The sequence below is a fragment of the Hibiscus syriacus genome, unplaced genomic scaffold (genome assembly GCF_006381635.1).
Source record: "Hibiscus syriacus cultivar Baekdansim isolate YM2019G1 unplaced genomic scaffold, ASM638163v2 tig00110694_pilon, whole genome shotgun sequence".
Classification (NCBI taxonomy): Eukaryota; Viridiplantae; Streptophyta; class Magnoliopsida; order Malvales; family Malvaceae; genus Hibiscus; species Hibiscus syriacus.
Genome location: NW_024062828.1, coordinates 1662394 through 1682761, shown reverse-complemented (window position 1 = coordinate 1682761; position 20368 = coordinate 1662394). Strand labels below are relative to the sequence as shown.

Genomic DNA, 20368 nt, shown 5'->3' with positions numbered 1-20368 from the left:
TTCTTCAACGGAACACGTTTTCTCTAATCCCAAAATTTCATAATAATAATAATTCTTCTTGATTTACTTCACGATAACGATTTGCTCATTGGTGTACGTACTTGCAACAGCCGTTGGCAAGGAGGAAGAAGAAACAACTGATTCAGACGGTGGATTCCTCTGGCGAATTGAGGGTTTATCGAACAGCTTGGATTGAGATGAATCAGGAGGAGGTTCCAGGGACGATCGATCATCGAATTTCGCTTCAGCAGCCGTTTATAAAAATGGGTATGCAGATTAAGATGAAGAAGAAGAAGTGAGAAAAATATAATTAAAATTTTTTTAGTTTAATCTCTTTATTATTTAAAATTTTAGAAATAATCTCAACCGCAATTTTAGATTTTTAAAACGATTATAAAATAAATAAAAAAATTAAATTTGGCTTAATGTTGTTATGCATTAAGTTCTCTCTATGGGTTTAGGATTCAAATCTCTTAGGTACAGTATTTCAATATTTTTTTTTTAAGAAAAACGACATCGTTTTGGATTTATTGAGTATTAAAATAATCATGTCAAAACGATATCGTTTTGATGAGACCACCACGTCAGCAATGTTACGATGCACAACTTTCATGTCATTTTTTCATAAAGTCATTAACAGCGGATTGACATAATTGTACTTAAAATTAAATGTCAGTATTAAAATTGTCAAAATTAAAAGTTTGGTGATATATATGAGTCAACGCTTAAAGTTTGGTGGTATCTAATTTACTCTTATTTTTTTTTCTAATTAAGTCATTATTTTATCTAATACAAATAATTATATATATATATTTAGGTCGGTGAGGTCGGGTTTGAGTTCTAACTTAAAATATCATATTGAATTTCGGATCGGATGAGATCCTTCTAAACCCAAACCGGGTTGAGTATAGGTTGAGGGTTTTAGTTTTGGATTAGGATTAGGATTTGAATGGTCTAAAATTCTGACCTGACCCAACCCAACCCATTCATCCGGGAGTAATACATGCCCATTCTCATTCCAATTCTCATTCTTACTTCCAACTCATAAGCTCTCTGTGAAGTTTACGCAGCTTAAGAAATGCTGAACTGCAACTTCCCTCAAAGAAACCGGTGTTAGTTAAGAAATGGGATGTTGACTTACCCTATTAAAAATCCCAACAGAAACTCCAAAGCTCTCAACTCTCGTAGAAAAATCAGAAACAATTAAATCTTTTCATAAGACCCAAACCAATTACTTCCCAGTGGTATCCATTCAAGTCTTTGCTTCTTTATTCTTCGGATTCTTTTGTTACAATCAATATATAAAAACCATTCCATTCCCAGATTTCAAACAACAAGAACCCTTCCAGGAATCTTCAAATTCAACTAATACTAGACTTCAAGAGGCAAAGAAAGATGATGATGATGATGATGACAGTGAAAGGAGTATTTCGCCAGTAGAAGAGTGATATCTTCACAGGGGAATGGGATTTCGACAATGGCCCATCACACCCTTTGTACAAAGAACAAGTCTGTGAGTTTCTTACTGAAATGGTTACTTGTTTGAAGAATGGACGGCCTGATTCTTTATACCAGAAATGGCGATGGCAGCCAAGAGACTGCACTTTGCCCAAGTAAATACTCTCTCTAAGTAGATTCATTCTTTTTACCATATTTTGACATAGATTTGGGATAAAAGAATCTTGGAATGATTAGTTTTCCTTTTTGAATTAGGTTTGAGGCAAAATTATTGCTGGAGAAACTGAGAGTAAAGAGGCTTATGTTCATCGGAGACTCCATAAATTTGAACCAGATGTTGTCTCTGGTTTGTATGGTTCAATCTATAATCCCACCAAAGAAGAAGAGCATTAGTTATGCAAGTTATACCATGGTCTTTAACATGGAGGTAATTGATTACAGAGGTTTCTCTATATTGATTGATTTGATTCAATTAACTATGCAAGAAGGTGAAGGATTTGTTTGAACTGTGTAGGATTATAATGCTACAATAGAGTTTTACTGGGCACTCTTTTTGGTTGAATCCAATACAGACCCTCCATCAATGCGGGATGGCACGGTGGTTCCTTTACTCAAGCTTGAATCGATCTCAAAAAAAGGTGAAAACTGGAAAAATGTTGATTATCTCATCTTCAATACGTATATTTGGTGGAGGTACCCCACCATGAAAGTTCTGTAAGTTCTTACCTTCATTGTCTTGTACATTTTTTGTACATGTGGATATGAAATACTATAATTTTTCACACAATTCTTCCTTGGAAACTTATTGAAAAGGCGAAGATCTTTAGATGATGGTGCGACGGGTTACGTGGATGTTGATCGGAATTTAGCATATGAGGCTGCTTTGAAATCATGGGCTCTAAATGGATGGAAGAAAATGTTGATCCTAATCAAACTTCAGTGTTCTTCAGTAGTACGAGTCCTATGCATAATAAGTATAAACCAACAAAAACTTGAAATCTATTTCAGTTAGATAGTTGAAAACAGTTACTTAACAGATATTATGTATGCAAAATAAAACAGGGGATCCGACTGTAATAACACGAACGGAATCAAGTGTTCGAACGAGAGAACTCCGATTCTAAACATGTTGACATTTGATGTGGGCACCAATCGGAAGCTTTTCGCAACTGCAGTGAATGACATACATCGATCTATGCTGTCACACCCCAAATTTTATTTAAAATTAATTAATTCATTTGTAAGGATTAAACTATAAGTTTCTAAATATGCTAGGCTGATTTTGAAAGTTTAGGAAGTTCAAGGACTAGCCCCGTAATTTATCCATATTCAGCTGACAGCAAAAAAAATGGGATATAGGGGGTTGCCAGGCTCGAAGTCGTGACATAGGGTATAGATAGCAATGCCCTTACCGACCGGCCTAGGTCATTATTTTTGTCTAAAATAATAAAACATATACTTTAATTGTTTTATTTTCGGGTTTTAAAACCCAAAATCAGAAACCCCCTTTCGAGAATCAACCTCAATTCCCCTGAATTTACCCTAGTCGTCGCCTCTCCTTCGCAATTCACTCCAATCCGGCCGCCATTACCTCGCTCTGTCACCACCGGTCGAACCGAAATCCTTCGACGACTCAGCCCCGACCTTCCACTCACCAGAATCGGTCACGATCACTGAGAATCGAAGAGTTGAAAGTCCGTCAAGACCCCCATCCCGCCACGTTGGTTTCGCTTCGATTTCGGCCACCTCGATCGTCAGCTCACCTCAACGCCCCAAGCACCGGACACCCCATCTCCGAGCGACCAAAACCCAGTTTGTGGGTCACGTCGACGTCGTCATTTCATCTGTCCATTGTGGGTAAGTCTCCGTATGACGTTATTTGTTGATTTCGAATTGTTTTGGCTTGATTGTTCGTCGATTTAGGTCAATATTGGTGTGTGAGTGCTCGTGGGAGTTATCAGTCACCGACCAGACCCCTTTTTGCCAGTTCACGCACCGTCATGTGCACGTGGGACTCATCTACAGCGCTGAGAGCCTTCTAGAACCGGTCAAAGTGGATCGAACTGGCCCGAACCAAGTCAACTCGAACTGATCTAAGTAAACCAGAACCGATCTGACTCGTTGACTTTGACCCGACCCGTTGACTTTGACCAGAGTTGACCGTTGACTATGACCCGAAAAGTCAAATTTTTTGGATTCTTATTTAACGTTTTTCGACGTCATGAGTCCGAATCCAAAGTATGTTTTTCCAAATTAGAACTCGAAAGCCTCTTAATTGACCATTAAACATGAATGTGCATTTGTAAATTAAGTATTTATTTCAGTGCATGAAATTTTACTGAAGGATCAAGGACTAATTAATGTTATGGTATATTTTAGGTACTCGTGGATCTCCTGACCGTTCACTTGCTCAACCTGGTTCCTCCCGATTTGCTCGTCCACGAGAGCCCATAAATACTCGTATAGTTTTGTAACCCTGTTAAATATTCAGTTTAGAATATTATTCCGATTATAATCATGTTCTGATATAACCTATGTTCTCGTTCAGCATAAGAGCGTAGCGAAGTCGGTGCTCGTTAGATCTAACGGACTGTTTCATTTTGTGAGGTTTGTTCCTTGTGTGCCATATACCTATTTTAAATATATGTTTGAAAAATCATGTGCACATGACTATTTTATTTTCTCTGCAATTTGACTATCTATTTGACTTGATTCAGTATGATTAATCTGATTTAAAGTTTGATTTATGATTTACTAAAGTTTAAGCCTATTTGTCTAATTCATGTTCTATGGTTACTGTTTTTACTGATAAATAATTATGTCTGAACTATGATTTCCTGCTACCGCTGATTACTGTCTGAAAACTATTTTTCTCCGGGGTACTCTGGGATCTGGTATGAAGTCTTTGCATGTTCAACTTAGTCAAATTAGTAATTCTTTATATAGGTTCAGACTGATCAAGCTGATAATTCTTTATGGACCTAAGGCAACTCTTGGGTGGGCTCCTGAGCCTAATGGACTTAGTAGTAAGACCTTAGGGACCCTAAGGTAATTCCTTAGGGTGACACATCTGCTAGTTCTTATGGGCCTGAGGGCACTCCCCTCAGGTGGGTACCTACGCTTCAGCTAGGGTAAGACCTTATGTACCCAAGTGCTCCCTTAGGTTGGCACCTACACCTTTCAGGCCTAGAGTAAGTCCTTATGGATGCAATTATGGGGAACTTCATATGGTGTTTGGTTAGAGGGTGATTCTGTATTTTAAGCTAAAAACACTACTTACATTTTTAAAATTTGGGACTGAATTGATTTTGGAAACTTTACTGACGTTTCATGACTTTATTGATGAACTGGTTTTTGAAATCAAAATTATATGTTCCTTTTCTGCACTGTTGGAACACACTGAGCTCCCTAGCTCATTACCCTAAACTTTACTCTTTTAGATACTTTTTGATAGGCGACCCGTACCTGGCACTTGGACGATCGACACATTCGTACATTACTTTTTGTTGTGATGTTTTTATTTTTTGAGATGCAATTAGTTTGGGTGACATGTGCCTATATTTTGAAAGTGTTGGATTATACTCATACTATTTTTGTTACTGATGTTAGACTTTCTTCGATGCTATTAATTACATTATTAAAGATGTTTAATTATAATTTGGATTTTAAGTTATCAAAAAATGTTTTGGAAAATTTTTATCGTAATCCGCTAGATCTGGTCGTAACGCATAGGCCGGGTCTAGGGTGTTACAAGTTTGTATCAGAGTTTTCGGTTTTTTAAACCTTAGACCGTGAGTGGATCCAAACTAAAAATACGGTTTAAAATGTTTTACAAAATAAGTCACGAAGTTCATGTCACCAACTTTTTATGAGTTTAACTGTGTACGGGCTTTAAGTGCCAAAACTAATCTTAGGCTTTATCTCTCTGTAATGAACCTCGAGATCCACCGAGATGAGTGCTAGAAGTGGTCGTTGAACTGGCCAAGGGTGAGGTCAAGCGACTAGGTTTGTGAACCCTATAGATGAGATGTGTAAAAATCCCCCGACTTCGACAGATAATTCTGCTTCTACGACCCCGATGAATCTGCCTCTTGTCACTAGTATAGGTTTGACGACTCCAGTTAGAGGAGCGATCGTTTCTGAGACTGAGCCTACTAGATTAGTGCTAAATGAGAATCTCAGTAGATAGTTTCTCTAATTGATTTAGGGAACGGTCAGAGATGCGGGCATTGTACCCGAGGTTCTTATTTCTCAGACTCTGATTTCTAATGGAGTTAAGAGCTTTGGAGGCCCTACTGGTGGAGCTTCGACTGAGGCCAAAGATTGGCTCTATGATACTAAGCGATGTATGGACCAATTAGGATTAGACCTGCAACAGCGTTGTTTGGGAGTTGTCTCCATATTGGATAGGAATGCCCACAGTTGGTGGGAGTCTGTTGTGAGCAGCATTATGGCCGATCGCTTGACCTAGGTCTTCTTCAATGAGCGTTTTAGGAGTCGTTCTATGGCAAAGCGTTATTTAGCTAAGAGATTACATCATTTTTAGGATCTATTTTTTGGAGATATGACCGTTTCTGAGTATGAGATTGAATTCTTGAAGTTGCTGAAGTATGTTCTAGTCTGGTACCTACCGAGAGCGATAGGTGTCGAAAATTTACTGAGGGACTGAGATACGAGCTACGTCGTCAAGTAGTTACTCACCAGGATGATGTGTTTGATGTTCTGGTAGGGAGAGCAAAGGACGCTAAAGAAGTCGAGGCTTCTGCTCCTATTAGAGAAAGGGTATATCGAGATCGCTCTAGGAGGTCTTCTGATTAGTTTGAGCCTTCTACACGCCCTGATAAGAGGACTCGTACTATTGCTCATCATAGGAGTCATACTGTCTGAGGCTTGCGTCACCTCCACCTCTATCTGTTAGTCGAGGCAATTCTTCAGGTTTTACTCCGATACCGAGTTCCAAGCACTGTGGAAATCAACACGAGGGAGAGTGTCGTGAAAAAATGGGTACATGTTATCGTTGTGGATCCAGTGAGCACTTTTGTAGGAATTGTTCGCATCCAACTTCTATCTATCGGAACCCTACTTAGACTCCTGCACGTTTAGAGGCTTCTGTTCAGACCCCACTAGGAGTCACAGTCAAGGCAAGACTTTTGGATCTGTTTTTAGGGTCGACAGTAGAGCTCGATCGTAGAGTATAGGACTAGCTGTTTCTGAGGCTCGACAGCTTGCCCTTGTATATGCTACTCGACGTTCTGATGATCGAGTTGAGTCTGGAACTTTGGTAAGTATATTTATTGATATTTATGTTTCATACTATGCATTTTTTAACAACGCTCTTTAATACCCAAGTTTTGTATCTTGAGACACCTCAGACTTTTGATTTAAGGCACCGAGACCCTTGTTTCTGCTCTGAGTCTAATAAGTTTCTCCGTTATTGTCAATAGAGTAATTAGCCTTTGTTCTATGGAATAACTATTAGAGATCTAGGTTTTGTTTCTTGTCTAACTTTGGTGAATTTTGTGGACAAAATTCTTTTAAGGAGAGGAAAATTATCACACCCCAAATGTAACAACCTAGAAATTTAAAAAAAATATTTAATTAAAATTTGAGGATTTAATTGTGTAATTGATGAAAAATTGGAGACTAAATTGAAAGTTTTTAAAATTTATAGGTTGTTGTAGAGTTTAAGAAAATTCAGGGACTAAGCCCTGAATTTAACCATAAAAGTGTCGACAGGCACTCTATTAAATGTTTTGAATCAGATTTGCGGGGGGAATTCATAAGCAAAATTTGCTAAAATTCCTCCCCACCAACCTCTCCTTCCAAACCCGATTTCGGTGTCGTCCGAATTCTGATCTTCGTTTTGAAACCACCATCGTGTTCATCATCGAGCAAGGAACAAACCCCTTAAATTAATTAAAGTGAAACACTGCCAAACACCGTGAATTTCAAGTCAAAGTCTCGACTTTTTTTAGCTCAATCACCGAGAAAATCTTAAATTCATCGCCGATCGTTGCTCCGTTTACGACACCTCCCGCACCATCGTGTTTCTTGTGCCATTCCGAGTCCGCCGGTGTCATCCTTGGTCTCCGTCGACGGTGGAGCGTGGGGAGGTGAAGCGGTCAAAATTTCTGATTTGTTGAAATCGAGCTCTCCGCCGTTCAAAAATTTGAACTGAGCTTTGTAAGTATCTCGAAATCGCTCAAAATAATTTTTAGAAATTTTTCTATAAATTTTCCGACGCTTATAGACGCCGCACGTGCCCCCACGCGCCGCCACTGCGCGTGGGGAAGGCAAAAATAACCGGTTTGACCGGTTTTTAAAGGTTTTGATCGGTTCCGTCCCGACCCGAACGTTGACCCGACCGTTGACCATTGATCGGTGCTATTTTAGTAATTAATTCGAAATAGGTTCTATTTTAGTAATTAATTTAAAAAGAGGTACTATTTCTATAAAATGGTTGACAGTTTGTTGACCTTCTTTGACCAAAACTTTGACCGGATTTGACCGGCTATTAAACGACCGTTAATCTTTTTTGAGAATACTTATCCTGACATTTTTCGATGTCCCGAATCCGTTTTTGGGGTCCGTTTCACCAAATTCAAATATGAAAGTCTCCAAATAGTCAGTCAAACCCGTTGACTTTGATTTTAACCAAGAATTCATAATTTCGGAAGGTCATACTTTATGTTTTTCGACGTTCTGAATCTGATTTCGAAGTCCGTTTTGCCAATTTTGACCCAAAATCCCTGAATCGAGCATGTGAACCCAAAAGGCTTAGTATTTTAATATTTTAATTATTTATTTGAAATTTGGTTAAGGAATTGATTCAATAAAATATTTTATAAATGTACTCGTGTTTCACCTGAGCGAGGATCACTTAGGTCCGGAATTATCCGTTCGTCAGATCAGCCCGAACCGCGTACTACAAGAATTACCCGTAGGTTTCCGTATATTATTTAAATAAAGATTAAGATTATTTATATTAGGATTCCAATATGGATTTTTTCAATTCGTAGGATCTAGCGCTGCAGCAAAGCGTGATCGACAGACCCATTAGTAGGCTTCCCTATCTGATTTCTCAGACTGTTACAGGTGTGTTTCCTGACAGTGTTATCTTACATTTTTAAACTATATATCTGAACTGGTTTATATTATGAGAATATAATATATTTTATGAGGAAATATCTGGTATTTTGAATAAGGTTTATTTAATGTCTGATTTACCATATAATTTTTATATGGTTTATAGTTATAGTATTTTTGTCCATGATTTCTAAATATGGAACATTTCCATATTTAATGGATTAATTACCGTTTTTACTCCAATGCATACATGTTTATTTTTTTCATTGGGGGTACAATTGAAGGAAGTATTATCAAGTCTCTTTGCTGTGTGCGAAGGTAAGCCTTACAGTTTCCCAAGTCCCTTTGCTGTGTGCGAAGGTAAGCCTTACAGTTTACCAGGTCCCTTTGCTGTGTCCAAGGGTAAGCCTTACAGTTTCCCAGGTCCCTTTGATGTGTGCAAGGATAAACCTTACAGTTTTCCTAGGCTCCTCTGCTTTGTGCACATGTTAAGCCTTACTGGTGCATAGGTGGTGTACGGTTCAGGTGAACCTACACATTTTGGTGATTGGTTGGGGGTAGTGTGCATATTATTAAAATATATTTGATAAATTGTTTTATCTTATCTGAATTATTTTGTTATGTATGTGTTATACATTGTATGGGGCACACTGGGCTTTTTAGCTCATTTTATAGTTTTTACCTTTTTCAGATAACAGCAGACCGTAAGCTAGCAAATTTGGCATCAGGGGAAATCAACTACTTATTTTGTACGAACGTATATCTATATATGTTTTCAGTTGTGTTTGGTGACATGTATTACTCTATCGTTTTGGATATATTTGTATTATCGATATTTTGTTTAGTATTACCTGTAATGTTTTATAAGTTGTTTAAAAAAATCTCTGAATGGGACATGTGACCGCTTAGGTTTTAGTCTAACTTACAGACCGAGTCTAGGGGGTTACATTTGGTGGTATCAGAGCTTTCGGTTTTAAATACTCGGACTGTATATGGGTCCTAAGCTTTGGATTTTTAAGAAATTTTGAAAAATAAATGTCACCATATTATATGATTTAAAGTTTTCTCGAGATCCCTGATGCTAATCTGACATATGTTTTGAATTCTTTCTGTAGAGCCTTATAGATCCAACAATGAGTGCTGCTAGAGGTCGTAGAATAGGACGTGGACGTGGTCGTGGTCGAGGACGAGTCACTCGACCTTCTGTTACGATAGATGATCCGATGTCTCCACGTGATCCTCCTGTTCCACAAGTAGATCCTACCCTTTCTCATGATGATCAGTTTACTCCTGTGAAAGATTCTCCCGTCACTGGAGATGATGATACTGACATAAATAAAGATGCCCTTAATAGAGCTATATTTCGCATGTTTCAGAGAGCTGCCATAGCCCCTAGTAATATGACTGCGGTTGAGATTTCAAATTCTTTGGTCGCTGCTGGTGTAGTTTCATTCGAGGGTATTACGGGTGGACCCCCAACAGACGCTGAGTATTGGCTCGAGGATATAGAGAGGATTATGGATGAGATGGACCTCAGACCTGAACAGAAGTTGAAGGGGGCCCTAACTATATTGAAGAAAGAGAGCTTCAGATGGTGGCAATCAATTTCTGGTAGTATTCCGAGAAACCAGTTAACATGAGATCTTTTCAAGACGCGCTTCCGGAGTTGCTACATCGGAGAGAGATACCTGCAGGAGCGACGTCAGGAGTTTCAGAATTTGGAGCAAGGTAGCATGTCTGTTATGGACTATGAGGTTGAGTTTATCCGATTGAGCCGTTATGCTCCTGGACTTGTGGATACTGAGACAGATCAATGCTTGAGATTCGAGAATGGACTCAGGTATGAGATCAGGAGTCAAGTCGCTACCCACCGAGAGAGGAATTTTGATGCATTGGTTGAGATAACCAAGACTGTTGAGAAAATAGAGTGTTTGGGTATGGAGCGCAAGAGAGATAGTGATCGAACTCAAACCCGATTCAGGAGGCCTTCTGGTTCTGTAGATTCTTTTGCACACCCCAACAAGAGAGGCATGAGTGAATCCTTTCAGAGAGGTGGTGCAAGTGTCAGGCCTGTGGCATCCGGTTCTTCAGCCATACATCCTTCTAGACATGGTGGATCTTCTGGGTTGCAATCTATACTGACATGTGTGCACTATGGAAGATGTCATTATGGTAAGTGTAGGCTGAAATTGGGGACATGTTTTAGATGTGGTTCTGGTGACCATTTCATGAAAGATTGTCTAGAGCGAGATCGTTTAGTTCAGACGCCAGCTCGTCCTCCCGCTAGTTCTCATAGTGCAGTTCAGACTCCAGCAGGGGGTCGTACTCAGGAGAGAGCGCTTGGATCGGCTAATAGAGGTCGAGCATCTCAGAGTAGGGGTCCAGTCAGATCTGAGACCAGACAACATGCATTGGTTTACACTGCCAGACTTCGACAAGATCGTGATGGTCCAAATGTGTATAGACTTGGAAGGGGATTATCATCGAAAACAACATGTATAGACTCTTCTACAACTAAAGTTCTTTTATTAAATACACGATAAGCTTTAGAATTTAAGGAATAACCCAGAAAAATTCCTTCATCACTTTTAGAATCAAATTTGCCAAGATTTTCTTTACCGTTGTTTAAAACAAAACATTTACATCCAAAAGGATGAAAATAGCTAATGTTAGGCTTTTTATTTTTGAGAATTTCATATGGATTTTTCTTTAAAATTGGCATAATCATTACTCGATTTACAACATAACAAGCGGTATTTGTGGCTTCCGCCCAAAAATATTTTGGCAAATTATTTTCACAAAGCATGGTTCTAGCCATTTCTTCTAAAGTTTGATTTTTCCTCTCAACAACTCCATTTTGTTGAGGGGTTATAGGTGCTGAAAATTATGGCTAATACCATTAGAATTACAAAACTCAATAAATCCAATATTTTCAAATTCAGTTCCATGATCACTTCTGACACTAGTGATAGAGTAACCTTTTTCATTTTGGATTATTTTTGAAAATGTGATGAAATTTTCTAATGCTTCATCTTTAGTACTTAAGAATAGAACCCAAGTGTATCTAGAATAGTCATCTACCAAGACAAATGCATATTGTTTTCCTCCCAAGCTAGTAGTTCTAGTTGGCCCAAAAAGATATAAATGGATCAATTGTAATACTCTACTAGTTGATACATCATTAATAGATTTAAAAGAAACTCGTTTTTGTTTTCCTTTAGCACAAGCATCACAGATTTTATCATTATCAAATTTAAGCTTAGGCAACCCTCTTACTAAGTCTCCTTGAATTAACCGTTGCAAAACACTCATACTAGCATGACCTAGTCTCCTATGCCATAACCAACTATCATGCTCATCCTTAGCAACTAGGCATAAATTAGTCATATCAATAGAATCTAAATGCACCATGTAAATGTTTCCTATTCTATGACCAACAAGCATAATCCGATTAGATGCAATGTCAATGACTTTACAACCATTAATTTCAAATAAGACATTGAATCCTTTATCGCATAATTGACTAATACTCAATAGATTATGCTTTAATCCATTCACATATAAAACATTCTTAATTTGTATGGAAGAGGTATTACCTATTGTACCAATACCTTCAATGTGACGTTTTGAATTGTCTCCAAAAGTCACTTCTCCTCCATTTTTGGCGTTAAGCTCAATGAACCGGCTTTTGTCTCCGGTCATATGTCTTGAGCATTCACTATCAAGGTACCATGAATTTAAATTTGTTTCCCGTGCCTTGTAGCAATGCTCCTTTCCCTACAAACATAGATTAATTTTTGATTTTTGGTACCCAAATTCTTTTGGGTCCATATTCATTAGTTTCCAAAATCCTAGTCCCCTTAGGTATCCATTTGTGTAGGATATTTTTATCTTTAGTAGTAATGAGTTCTTTAGGAACCCACATACTTCTAATGATTTTTCCATTAGAGGTTCTTTGGGGACCTCTATGATTGTAGTTTCTAAAACTTTTTCTAACAAAGTTGGATTTTGAATTTCCACCTTTTTCAAAATGTTTTGTTCCAACTTTATCAAAAGACGTTTTAAGATCATCAATTTTCTTTTGATGATCATCATTGATCTTTGAAAGTAAATTTTGAAAATCTAAATTTTTCTTTTCAAACTCTTCTAGTTTGATTTGCAAATCTTTGATTTTACTTTCAAGATCGTTGTTGGTTTTGGATATGAGTTTGTTTTCATTTTTCAATTTTGAAACATCATTTTTATATTTTAAAAACAATTTCTCATAATCCGAAGCCAACCCATTGTACTCCTCAAATAATTCATCATAAGATAAATCATCAAAATCGGATGAGTTAGAGGTTACCTTAGAATCTTCCCCGAATGCCATCAAGCACAAGTTTGCTACTTCTTGTTCCTCTTCATCGGAACCTTCTTCATCGCTCCATGTAGCCACATGAGCCTTGTGCTTATTCTTTGATTGACCATTTCTTTTCAATTGTGGGCAATCATATTTGACATGCCCTGGTTTTTTGCATTCATAGCAAATGATCGGGTCCTTCTCTTTTGGTTCATTTTTGAGGCCTTCGTTTCATTTGAATTTTCTTCCTTGGTAAGGTCTCATCATTTTTCTGAACCGTTTGGCAAACAATGCCATTTCCTCGTCATCATCATCATTATTAGAATCACTCTCATCTTTTGTGGATTTGAGAGCAACTCCAATATTTTTCTTCTTCTCCTTTTCCTTTGGTGTCTCTTCAACTTTATCAAGGTACACCTCATCTTCGAGCATCATCTCATGAGTGAGGAGTGAACCGATAAGTTCTTCAAGAGTTAAGGACGATAGGTCCTTAGACTCGATGATTGCCGTCTTCTTTGATTGCCATGATTTTGGGAGGGAGTAGAGTAACTTCCTCACAAGCTTTTCATTTGAGATGATCTCTCCATATGATTTGAGACCATTGACAATCGTTGAAAATCTATCCGTCATAGCTTTGATGTTTTCATTTGGTTTCATCCTGAAATTTTCATAGCTATGCGTTAGAATACTAATTTTTGATTTCTTTACCTCATATGTACCTTCATGTGTGACTTGAAGCTTGTCCCATATTTCTTTGGCAGTTGTACACGATGAAACTCTTTCGTATTCATCTGGTCCAAGAGCACAAAAAATAATATGGATGGCTTTGGAGTTGAGCTGGAACATTCTTGTCTCTCCTTCACTCCACAACCTTGGATGAGTGATAGGCTTGATGTATCCTTCTTCTACGGCATTCCATGCTCCCATGTCACTTGCTTGAATGAAGTACATCATTCTATTCTTCCAATAGGCATAATTAGCTCCATTGAAGAAAGGAGGCTTGTTGACGGGCATCGAATCAAGACCGGAGTCGTAATTTGAAGTGGAGGCCATTGATGACTTGGTAATTGATGTAACTCTTCCCGAATCGACTCAAGAAGCGATTAAACCTTCAAATGAGTGAGGCTCTGATACCAATTGTTGAGTTAATCGATCTACGGAATCGGCCAAGAGGGGGTGAATTGGCAATTAAAAATTTCATGGAAGCTTTTGCAGAAAATTTAAAGTAATTACACAACGATTTACAGTGGTTCGAATTTCTCAAACAAAGTCTACGTCCACTACCTTAGCTATCCACACTAAGGATTTTCCAACAAATTCACTAATTTGTTCTTTCTTTTGAGGCCAAAGAGATAACCTTACAAAATCCCTCAAGAGTATACCCCAACTCTTGAGAACACTCTTTTTCCCAAAGAGGAGATTACAAATTTGCAAACTTACAAGAAAACCTCACAAGGTAAGATGTTTGCACAATTCTAGAACAAAGAAAAGAACACTCAAAGATAAATACAATTGAGTACAAAAGTGTTCTTGAAAGCAAATGAATATTGGATGAAAAATAGGCTTGAAATACTCAAACTTGAGGTTTGATGATTTCTCTTTGATTCTCTCTTGATTCTAGTTGATTGATGTTTCTTGTTCTTGATCAATGGCTCCAGAACTTGTTTAAATACCCCTTGAATCAATTCTGAATGTTGGTGATAATTAGTGGGGATAATAGAGACGTTTAAGTGTGAAAACAATTAATTTTTCTAGGTGGAGCGTCTCATGCATCGATGCATGATCAAGTATGCATCGGTGCATTCGTGTAAAATTCAAATATTTTGACCGTTGGAACACTTGATGCATCGGTGCACCAAGTGTGCATCGATGCATGAAATGCATTCGATGTTTGAAAAATAGCCTGATGAATCGATGCATGGCTTGTGCATCGATGCATCAAATGCATTCGATGTTTTGAAAATATTCAGAGTGCATCGATGCATGGAGAGTGCATCGGTGCATGGAATGCATTCGATGTTCAATTATTCATCGATGCATCGATGCATGTACTGATGCATCGGTGCATGCCTTTGAATAATTGATTTAAGGCTTGTTTTTGGTTCAAAATACTTTGTGAAAATTGTTTCAAAAATAGTTTAAGTACAAATCACAATTTTACACATTTAGTAAGGATTAAAATTGATCTTGAAAAACTTGGAGTAATAATTTGATATTCGGTTAATTGAATCGAATTTGTAAAATCATTTGTGAAATCTTAAAATTCATTTAACTTAATTTGTTATATCGAAATATCAAAAATGTTTTCAACAATCTCCCCCTTTTTGATATAACAAAACATTTGAATAATTTTAAGATTTGTTTAAGAAATTATTTTTGAAATTGATTTTGAAAAACTTACTCCCCCTTACTATAGCACATCTTAAATTTTCTCCCCCTTTTTGTTAAATCAAAAAGACTCTATATAAACGTTTTAAACAAGATTTTAAAAAAAAAATTAGCCAATTGATTTATTAATAATAAGCTGCTAAGATCACAATCAAAAGAGAGATTAGCCATTAGTTTTCATAAACAATATTCATAATAAAATGTGAAATGGCATAATTGGTCATATATCTAATGATGCAAAATGAATAAAATTCAAACCAAATATATTAAAATTAAGTTCAAACATTCAAGCATCCAAACATCCAAACAAACATAAGCATTCAAATCAAAAAGTTTAACAATCCAAGTTATTAAAGTTTAAAACCAAATATCATCAAATAACGTTTAATCATCCATAGCGGAATCGGGAGGAGGAGGAGGATAATGAGCTCTAACTTCAAGAGTAAGAGCATCCATACGATCATGCATCTCCCTCTGAAACTCAGTAATCGTAGACTCCATGGAAGCAAAACGCAGATCAAACGACTCTAGAAAAGATTGGAAATAAGGTGGCGTTTGATCATCTTGCCGAGCTGGTACTTCCTCGTCAATATCTCTCATAAGCCTTTGAAGCTCTGGATCATTATCAGCGTCAATATCTCTCATAAGCCTTTGAAGCTGGAGGAGGAGGAGGAGCACGAGAAGAACTAGGAGCAGCTCGTGAAGAACTAGCTCCCGGGGTTTGCTTATCGGGTCGAAAAGACCATAGTCCGGTGTTCTCATCCAATTTCCAATCCGATTTCTTTAAGGATGTGATATTGATTGGGTTTTGGAGCGGAATAGGATTGTCAATGGAGACATCTAGGCCGAGTTTGATAAACAAATTGCTTAGTAGACAACCATAAGGTAGGGTTTCTACATGCTTTGAGGGAATGATGTTTATGATATCGACAAGCGCGCTAAAGACAATATGTGGAAAATTGATTTTCTTTTTGTTCTTTTTACAGTGCATCCACCATAAGTCTGTAGTACGTAGTGTGGAGTACCGACCTGCGGATGGTCTAAACCACCAAGAGATCATTAAGTGAAAAAATCGATCGTGGTGAGACCTAAAGGTACTGACACTAGCATTAGGAAGATATGGATATTCCACATCTTCCTTCTCATTAAATAAACCCTCGTCATCTAAACCAAAATTAGATACGATGGATTCAGAAGTAATAGTGATATATTGTCCTAAAAGATAGGATCTAATCGCTATAGTACCGCACTGAGTTGTGTTCTGAATACAAACCGCATTGGAATAAAAGATGCGGACAAGTTGGTGAAAGACGATGGGTTGAAGAGAAAATAGTTTATCAAACTTCCATCGGCGAAGAATTGAGAGGTATTCAAATTCAAGTTTTATCATAGCTTGTAGAGAAGGAATACGCTCTTCCCTAATACGATAGGATTGGAAGGAGTTCATGTACCTAGAGTATAATTCATCCCTACGGTTTTCAGGCATGTTAAAACAAGTACTAATGAGGGATGAAGGAATATTGGATGGATTTTGAGGTCTAGGAGCGGGAGGACGGTTTTGGTGAGACCGACTCGAGGATGATCTAGGGCGTTTGGGATTAGACATGGTTAGGGAAATCGGAAAAGAAATTCACCTGCAATTTAAAAACACATGTATGCACAAAATTCAATCCCAAAACTCAAATGAGTCCTCAATAATTCAAGGTTCTCTAACATAATCCTAATGGGCAAAGTTTTGAAAACTATTTAAAATTAATATCATAATACGCATAATTTTCATGAAAACAACACAATTGAATCAATAATTTTCGAAATAATTTTTTTTTAAATTCGAAATTTCCAAATAATTTTGAAAAATTATGCGTTTTTGATGAAATTCGTTGTAGAAACTAGTTTAGAATCATCATATAGCCAATGCCCGATAATTATTTCAAACTAGAACTAATCTAAACTAGTCCTAAGTTCAAAAATTTAATGAAATAGAGTTTTTGTGAAAATACCTTGAAAAATTCGGATTGAGGGGAATGAGGAGATGTTTTGCGCGATTTAATGAGTGTAGCAGGTTTGTAGGATGAAAAACTTGAAGAATCCGATGTTTTCCCGAAGATTTTGAGCAAAAATAGAGATTTGAGGTGAGAGTGGGACGAACGGCCGTGAGTTTATGTTTTAGGTTTTGAGAACAATGAAGAAGATGAAGATTTTAAACCTAAAACCCGACGGATGCATCGGTGCATGGTCTTATGCATCGATGCATATTCAAGGATGCATCGATGCATTGTTAAATGCATCTGTGCATGAAGCACAAAAATGTCAAAAATCCGTTTTAAACACTTAAAATGCTAAATAATTTGGCTCTAATGGTAATGGCAACTCATATATCAAAAATTAATTATGTTCAATCAATCAAATTAATCTTCAAACTTTATTTGAACATAAAATTAATTTTTATTAAGAATCATAAACTCCCCCTAACTAATAGCAAGAATACAAAAAATTATTATTATAAGCATTTTTCAGTATTTATTAAAAGTGCTAAATTATTTTAAACACTAAGTGAAGATAGGTCAGTTAAACCTAATTCTCTTCTAAGTGTCCAAAATCTTTCTTTATCTAAGGGTTTTGTAAAAATATCCACTAATTGGTGCAAAGTATCAACAAATTCTAGAACTACATCTTCCTTAGTGACATGGTCCCTAATGAAGTGATGTCTTATTTCAATATGCTTAGTTCTAGAGTGTTGGATGGGATTTTTAGTGAGACAAATAGCACTAGTATTGTCACACTTGATAGGAATGGTACCTACTTCAATTCCATAATCAAAAAGTTGTTGTTTCATCCATAAAACTTGTGCACAACAACTACCGGCTGAAATGTATTCCGCTTCAGTGGTAGATAATGCAACACAATTTTGTTTCTTTGAAAACCAAGAAATCAACATATTTCCAAGGAATTGACAAGTACCGGAGGTGCTTTTCCTATCTAATTTGCATCCTCCATAATCCGCATCAGAAAAGGCATGCAAGCTAAAGCTAGAGTCTCTAGGATACCAAAGTCCTAAACTAGGAGTGTCCTTAAGGTATCTAAAGATTCTCTTAACAGCTAGTAAATGTGATTCCTTAGGACATGATTGAAATCTAGCACATAAGCAAACACTAAACATAATGTCCGGTCTACTTGCAGTTAGATAAAGAAAAAAGCCAATCATTGACCTATATAATTTAACATCTACACATTTACCTCCTTCATCTAAGTCAAGCTTTGTTGAAGAGCTCATTGGAGTGTTATGAGGTTTCCCATTTTCCAGTCCAAACTTCTTGAGCATATCTTTGACGTACTTAGCTTGATTAATGAAGATGCCATCTTTTCTTTGCTTGATTTGGAGTCCCAAGAAAAATGAGAGCTCCCCCATCAAGCTCATCTCAAACTCACTTTGCATTAGCTTAGAAAATTCTTGGCAAAGAACATCATTAGTAGAGCCAAATATTATATCATCAACATAAATTTGAACTACTAATAAATCTTTACCTTTATGTTTTAAAAACAATGTAGTGTCAACCTTTCCTTTTGAAAAACCTTTTTCAATTAAAAAATTTGACAATCTTTCATACCAAGCTCTAGGAGCTTGTTTTAAACCATAAAGAGCTTTTGTCAATTTAAGAACGTGATCTGGAAATTTTGAATCTTCAAAACCTGGAGGTTGTTCCACATACACTTCTTCTTTTATAAAACCATTTAAAAATGCACTCTTAACATCCATTTGATATAATTTAAATTCATGAAAACATGCAAATGCTAATAACATTCTAATTGCTTTCATCCTAGCTACGGGAGCGTATGTTTCATCATAGTCTATGCCCTCTTCTTTAGTATAGCCTTGAGCAACAAGTCTAGCCTTGTTCCTCACTATATTACCACTTTCATCAAGTTTATTTCTAAAAACCCATCTAGTACCTACAGTAGATTTATTACTAGGCCTTTCAACTAATGTCCATACTTTGCTTCTCTCAAATTGATTTAATTCTTCTTGCATAGCCATAATCCAATGTTCATCTTTTAATGCTTCTTTGATGTTCTTAGGCTCTATGCATGAAATAAATGCAACATAATTACAGATATTTCTAAGAGAAGATCGAGTAGTTACCCCTTTTGATGGATCACCTATAATTTCACCATCCTTGACATAGTTGTACTCTCTTGGAAAAGATACTTCCCTTTCTTCAATGGTTGGATTCTCGAGGGGATCATGAGTTTCCTCATCTTTTGTTTCTTCCTTTGATGATGATTCTCCAACGTCATGTCTAACGTCATTTGCTTGTGCAATACCTACATCATCATTAACAGAAGAATCCTTCCTTGGAAGGGGATTATCATCGAAAACAACATGTATAGACTCTTCTACAACTAAAGTTGTTTTATTAAATACACGATAAGCTTTAGAATTTAAGGAATAACCCAGAAAAATTCCTTCATCACTTTTAGCATCAAATTTGCCAAGATTTTCTTTACCGTTGTTTAAAACAAAACATTTACATCCAAAAGGATGAAAATAGCTAATGTTAGGCTTTTTATTTTTGAGAATTTCATATGGAGTTTTCTTTAAAATTGGCCTAATGATTACTCGATTTACAACATAACAAGCGGTATTTATGGCTTCCGCCCAAAAATATTTTGGAAAATTATTTTCATAAAGCATGGTTCTAGCCATTTCTTCTAAAGTTCAATTTTTCCTCTCAACAACTCCATTTTGTTGAAGGGTTCTAGGTGCTGAAAATTATGGCTAATACCATTAGAATTACAAAACTCAATAAATCCAAGATTTTCAAATTCAGTTCCATGATCACTTCTAACACTAATGATAGAGTAACCTTTTTCATTTTGGATTATTTTTGAAAATGTGATGAAATTTTCTAATGCTTCATCTTTAGTACTTAAGAATAGAACACAAGTGTATCTAGAATAGTCATCTACCAAGACAAATGCATATTGTTTTCCTCCCAAGATAGTAGTTCTAGTTGGCCCAAAAAGATCTAAATGGATCAATTGTAATACTCTACTAGTTGATACATCATTAATAGATTTAAAAGAAACTCGTTTTTG

At 36.7% G+C, this 20368-nt stretch overlaps 1 pseudogene; it reads left to right on the top strand.

Annotated features, from left to right (window-relative positions):
* LOC120138576 overlaps nt 1–20368 on the top strand; it is a 36967-nt pseudogene that overhangs the window by 12706 nt on the left and 3893 nt on the right.